Source organism: Otolemur garnettii, unplaced genomic scaffold (genome assembly GCF_000181295.1).
Source record: "Otolemur garnettii isolate 467f Iridium unplaced genomic scaffold, OtoGar3 scaffold00007, whole genome shotgun sequence".
In the NCBI taxonomy this organism is placed as follows: Eukaryota; Metazoa; Chordata; class Mammalia; order Primates; family Galagidae; genus Otolemur; species Otolemur garnettii.
Genome location: NW_003852402.1, coordinates 11,489,417 through 11,496,390, shown reverse-complemented (window position 1 = coordinate 11,496,390; position 6,974 = coordinate 11,489,417).

Below are 6,974 nucleotides of genomic sequence, written 5' to 3'. Positions count from 1 at the left end.
GCTATTTTTTGGTTGCAGCCGTCATTGTTGTTTGGCGGGTCCGGGCTGGGGATTCGAACCCGCCACCTTAGGTGTACGTGGCTGGCGCCCCAGCCCGTTGAGCCATAGGCGCCAAGCCATGAATTATCACATTTTAAGAACTTTGAACAGAATGACTTATGGTAAGCACTCAAGAATTATTAGCTATGATTATTATTATTACCATTATCATGTTATTCATATTTTAAATGAGAATGAAAAAAATGTTCATTGTCAAAAATCAAAAGATATCATTATCACCATTATTGGGGCTTTTATTATATAAGGTAGCTTGGGTAGAGCTGTTAGAGATTCAGATGGTGCAGACAAAGTTCCTCAAGTAACATCTTGGTGCAACAATTCTGTTTGGCAAATTATTTTACACACTAAGCTTTACATATCTCATTTGTAAGATGGCAATATTAATAGTCACAGTGTAGGATTAAATGAGATAAAATAAAGCTCTTAGTACCGTGCGTAAAACATAGTTACTGCTTAGTAAGTGATAATTATTTATCATCTTAATTTGGTTAGTGATAGCAAGCTATTAGCTACAGGCCTATGAAAGTATCTGGGCCGGAAAGAGAAGCCCAGACATCTCTTACTATTGAGGTTTGCTCCAGTAAGATGGAAATCAAAGCACCTGCAAGCTTGATCTTGAGCTGAATTAGACAGTCCCAACCTAAGTCAGGGGTCTCCAGTTGGTAGTACTCCACCACCTAATCCTGCCCAACGAAGTATTATGGCTTTGAAGGAAAATCAGAAATGTTTCTTGGTGTCCTACGGAAAAACAATAACTTTTCTTTTTTTTTTAATAATCTAGTGATATCAGAAGTTTGTTTTCTGAAAATATTACCTATTAAACTGGTATCTTAAGAATTCTTCTTCTGTGGCTCAGTACCTGTAGTGCAGTGGTTACAGCACCAGCCACATACACTGAAGTTGTCCAGTTCAAAACCGGAACGGACAGCTAAACAACAATCGCAACTGCAATAAAAAATAGCTGGGCATTGTGGCAGGTGCCTGTAGTCCCAGCTACTTGAGAGGCTGAAGCAAGAGAATGGCTTAAGCCCAAGAGTTTGAGGTTTCTGTGAGCTGTGACACCACAGCACTCTACCGATGGTGACAAAATGAGACTTTGTCTCAAATAAATATATAAATAAATAAAATAGAAGAATTCTTCTTTTGTTCCTACCTACCTTGCCAAAATATTGAAATCTAAATGATATTAGGTCTGTCATGGGCTGTTTCATGACCCAACAAGAAATGAGATTTGGAATCAGGGCAGCCTATGACTCAAATTATTGTTATTCAAGTAGCACTCAAGTGCCTAAGAAATAGAGCAGTGAAGTATAGGAATGTTTGACCCATTAGGCAGAACAAAGAGAAATTGGACCTGCCCTGTAAACAAGCATTATGCATTTAGAGAAAGTGAGGAGAACCAAAGCCTGTAGACAGAAGAGGCCCAATGTACCCATGGCTGCACAAACACCAGGATCATTTCTTTTATATACATTTGCAGCTACTTGCTTGGGAGTAGTTATGAAACATTATGGAAAAAGAGGCCATTAAAGAATATTTTCCTAGAAAGAATTTTTTTATTTACTTGTTTTTTAGGGACAAAGTCTTGCTCTATTGCCCAGGCTAGAGTGCAGTGGCCATATCATAACTCACTGAAACCTTAAACTTCTGGCCTCAAGCATTCCTCCCACCACAGCCTCCCAAAGCCCTGGGGCTACAGGCATGAGCCACCGCTCTCAGCCTAGAAAGAATTTTTAGATGCAGAAACTACCATAGTCCTAACATTTATTCATTTATCCATTCAACAACCTATGGGCAAGTGTCTGGAATGCCAAGATGAATAAAATTTATTTTTAGTACCAAAGAGCTCAGTCTAGAGAGGAAAGGATGAAGAAATACAAAGACGATTGCAATGCATCATGATAAGGAGGTCATGTCTCATAGCAGTCAAAAACACAGATTCTGATTTCAAGCAGACATGGGTTTGAGGCTGACTTTGCCATATATCTGCCCTTGGACAAGACCCTTGGCATCTCTGAGGCCCAGCTTCTTCATTTGTATGACAAGCGCTGGGAGTCGCCAACCCCATATTCATTTTCCTCTTGCTCGTTTCTAACAGAGTTCAGGTTTCATTCAGGGCTGAAATCTGCCCAGGAAAAAGAATTCTCAGGCTCTCGGACAGCTAAGGTTGGCCATGTAACACAATCTGGCCAGCAAAAGGTAGGTAGGGGACAGCATTCCTTCCCAATTAGTAAGACAAAACCACAAAAAGAAAAGACCCTTTTGCCCTCTGCCCTTCACCCTTCACCTTTCCTCTTTCTTCCTTCCTCCTGCCTGGAACACAGACTGGAAAAACAGCGGACATCTTGTCCACAAGAGCAAAAGCCAAGGCTGAGAATTGTATTGTGGAGCAGCCATGCTAGCCAGAGTCCATCTACCTCTAATTTATTGCTATTTGAAAAAATAAGTTCTCATTTGGTGAAGCCTTTGTAGACAGGTTTCAACATGCAGCCAAATTCAACTCCTAACTGATACAATCTGTAAACCAAGGATAATAACAGAATCTCCCCTGGGGTTCTTTTGAGCATTAAATAATGCATACAAAGCATTTAGCATGACACCTGGTTCAGAGACACACTCAGTATGCGGTAACTTAGAACTTTTTACTATTATTAGTAGACCTATTATCCTTGTTAATATGATTATTACATATGCCAAAAGCAATAGGGGATATAGAAAGATGTTACTCCCTCTGCTCAAGGGAGACACAAGTCTCATTCACTCAGAATTATTATGTGACCTGAGTTTTTATTTAATTTCCTTCTTTTTTTTTTTTTTTCTTGAGACAGAGACTCTCTCTGTTGCCCCGGGTAGAGTACCATGGCATCATAGATTACGGCAACTTCAAACTCTTAGGCTTGAGCAATCCTCTTGCCTCAGGCTCCCGAGTAACTGGGACTACAGGTATGCACCACCACATCCGGCTAGTTTTTCTATTTGTAGTAGAGGTGGGGGTCTCTCTCTTGCTCAGGCTGTTCTCAAACTCCTGAACTCAAACAATACCTGCCTTGGACTAGAGTGCTAGGATTACCAGTGTGAGCCACCGCGCTCAGCCTGACCTGGGTCTTTAAAAATGAGTAGGAGTTGGGGCAGCGCCTGTGGCTCAAAGAAGTAGGGCACTGGCCCCATATGCCAGAGGTGGCAGGTTTAAACCCAGCCCCGGCCAAAAAAAAGAAAGAAAAAAATGAGTAGGAGTTTCCCAGGATATGGTTTCTGATGAAAGGTGTGTGTCCTTTACATGGACTTAGGACAAGTTTGGCACTCTCTACTAGGCTGCTACCTGGAGAAAACTCTGAGGAGGTAAAGGCACAGGGATTGGAGTCAAAGAACATGGACTGGAGGTAGCTGTGGTCTTTAAATAAATGAAGACTGGGAGAGTCAGGTGGGCTGTTCATCTGTGAAAAGGGAGCCGGGGCTATTGTGAGTCTCTTAGGAGATCATCAATCTTAGGAAAGATCTGGTCAAATGCCAGTTACCGTTAACCCAGTACTCTGGTTACCTACAGCCATCAGACAAGTTGGCAGTATAAGTCTTTTTATTTATAAGTTCTCTGAGAACATAAGCATTTTCTTATCCTTCTCTTGATTTCTGTGTCCCTAGCACCTACCAGGTTTGACACAAAACATGGCTACTCCAACGATCCTGGAAATATTCAGTTAACATAACCACAGACCTAAATAAGACTTTCCCTGGAAGAACAGATAAAGGTCCAGAGCAGAAGAGATCCTGACTGTGCAATCCTCTAAAGAAAGTGCTTAGAGCCCTAGTCTTTCCCCTGAACCCATCACCTCTCTAATCAGAGAGAGAAGAGACTGATTTTTTTTTTTTTTGCTTTTGTTTTTGTTTTTTACTCCAAACCTTTCTTTCCCCAAAAAAGAAAGGCAAAGAATACCCTTGATAATTCATTGGCCAGAGGAAGTGGAAGCAACTGCTGCCATGTGGCTGGCTGATCTGGGAGAAGATACAGAGCCTAATGAGAAACTGAGTTCAGCAAAAAAGGAACGTGTGATGTTTAAGCCTCATTAGGACTGTAAAGCCAGCCTTTCCGACACAAACCCTGCTATTGACTTTGACCTCACTTCCCTACCTCCCTCTGTTCATGGCATTATTGAACCTGGGTTTTTCCTATAGGCCAGAACCTTGCCAACCCTTTTGCCCTTCACATAATGCGTTTGTCTGGTTTCTATTTCTGTAGTTTGATGAAGGATGATAGCAGGGTATTGAGTTGTTGTTTTTCATTTAGTACAGCCACCGCCCCTCCTCACCCTGCCCACCCCCAACCCTGCTTTCAAGTCGTGTTTTCATTGTTTTGTGCCTTGTCCCAGGTTTTTATTGCTCCCTCACACAGTGGAGGAAGGCTTCATTGTATTTTCCAGGCGGTGGTATACATAACCTCACGGACCCATCTTTTCTGCAAAGAATTATAGTGTATCTAAATTGGCAACAATTTCCCTTTCAGAAGGGAAACGCAAGGAAAGTTTAGATATTCACTGAGCCCCGAATGGGTACCAGGCCCGCCCCCAGGGAGGTGTTGTTATATTTTGTTTTGTTTGTATCTACTCCTCACAACCAGCACATAAAGCAGGTAGCATTACCTCTCATTTTACAGATGAGAAAACTGAGAACCAGAGAGGTGAAACGACTGGCTCAAGGTCACACAGGATGGTTAGTGATTAAAGGATTCCTGTCCTGTCCCTCCATGTCCACTGCCCCTTTTAATGCCTCGCCTGGTCTTTGACGGTATTTTAGTTTGGGCAGATACAAATCTCATAGAGAAGAGGAGACGAAACCGAGTTTAACTTTTCTCATTCTCTGAAACAGAACTGAGCTGTCTTGATCCTCCATTCCATTTGCAGCATAAGCTCCTGGACCTTTGTCCTGTCCAGGTATTGGGGCCTTTAGTCTTTGTTGTCCCACTGACACCTGCTCAGGTGTCTCCCTCCAGGTCCCTATCTGTCAGTACCCATCCCAGCTGGCCTCCACCTAGCTTTCCTATCCGATCCTCACTCATTGGTCCACCCAGATTGCCTCTGCAAAGGGCATGGGGAAACCCTGGCTGCACCCACACTGCTCTGGGGCCTTAGGCCTCTCTGGGAAGCTGTCTCCAGCCTGCGGTGTAGACACTGAGGAGGTACCCCTTACCTCTCACACAGCTTGCCAGAGGGAAAATACAGCAAAGCTGTCACCTCTAACTACCTTCAGTAAGAAGCAAACCAGATGTCTCCTCTTTCCAGATGCCACCCAGACTCGGAGCTCTGTTTCTCCCTATCTCCTCCCTGAAGTTCCATCTAGGAAGAAGCAAGAGGCGGGGTGGGGGTGGGGGGCATCCTCCAGAAGCCCACACCAGACTCGGGTCACCTCCTGTTTCCCCTCACCCCCGGCTGCATTAGCTTCTCCCGGGTGGGGCTGCCAGACTATTCCTGGTGGATTCTGATTCTTTTGAACCTTTGAGTTTTGTAGAACACAGATTTCATGTCCAGAGTCACGCCGAGTTTAGAGTTTGGGGATAAAAAAGATCAGGCTTTTGAAACACAGATACTTTTCTTGCAAGCCATATATTTCAAAGTCTGTTTTGAAATTCAAAAAGCTGAGTCCGGATTCTTCTTTCTCTTTGTATTTCCACTATAACACTTTTATTCCTGAGATGAGGGAGGGGTGGAAACAGCAGCAGATACTTGGGAGAGTAAGGGGAGGGAGAACATAATATGTCTGTGGCAAAGACATTGTCTATGCTACACTCCTGTAAACACAGGGACAGTTCCCAACCTCCCTTAAGTCGGGACAGGGATGTATAACAACATTCTGGCCAGTAAAATGTGGGTAAAAATGAGAAGCCACTTCCTGGACTAGCTCCCCCAAACACCCCTGCCAGTCCCATAGCCCTCTCATTTCCTTCCATAGCAGCTGTGGAGACCCTGAGCTGAAGACAGAGCATCACAAGACGAAAGGAGCCTGGATCCCTGAGTCATCAACAGGAGGAAAGCTGCTTAAGGAGCCGCCCCAGGTCATGAGACTGTGATGTGAGCAAGAAATAAGCCGTAATTTTGTTAAACCACGGAGGTTTGGTTTTTGTTTGTTGTTGTTTTTCCAGAAGCTTACTTATCCTAATTAATAAATATCTAAATGTTATTCTGCTTCATAATCAATATAGAAAAGGTCAGAAATGGACAATCAGAAGCTTGACCACATTGACTACATCTGTGAAACTGAAGGTGCACAAAACGAACACCAGTTTTTTTGTTTTTCTGATTTTTTTTTTTTTTTTGTAGTTTTTGACCAGGGCCAGGTTCGAACCCACCACTTCCAGTATATGGGGCCGGTGCCTTACTTCTTTGAACCACAAGTGCCACCCTGAACACCAGTTTTAAGATATTATTAATTTACACGTGGTCTCACTCTGTCACCTAGGCTAGAGTGCAATGGCATGATCATAGCTCGCTGTAGCCTCAAACTCCTGGTTTCAAGTGATCTTCCTGCCTCAGCCTCCCAAGTAGCTGGGACTACAGGCAGGCATCACTGCACTCAGCTAATATTTAAATTTTTGTGCAGCAAGGGGGTCTTGCTAAGTTGCCCAGGATGGTCTTGAACTCCTGGCATCAAGTAATCCTTCTACCTCAGCCTCTCAAAGTTCTGGGATTACAGGTGTGAGCCATCATGCCCAGCCAAGATAATATTAAATATTATCTTTGGATAATAGTCAAGGCTTGATGTTAAAGGAGAATGACAGGATAGAAAACAAGGATACCTCAAATTCCTTCTTTCAACCAGCCTAGCATAGTACCTAATACATTGAGACAATTGATAAATAATAATTGAATGAATGAAAAATCCCCCCATTGGCTCAGCGCCTGTGGCTCAAGCGGCTAAGGCGCCAG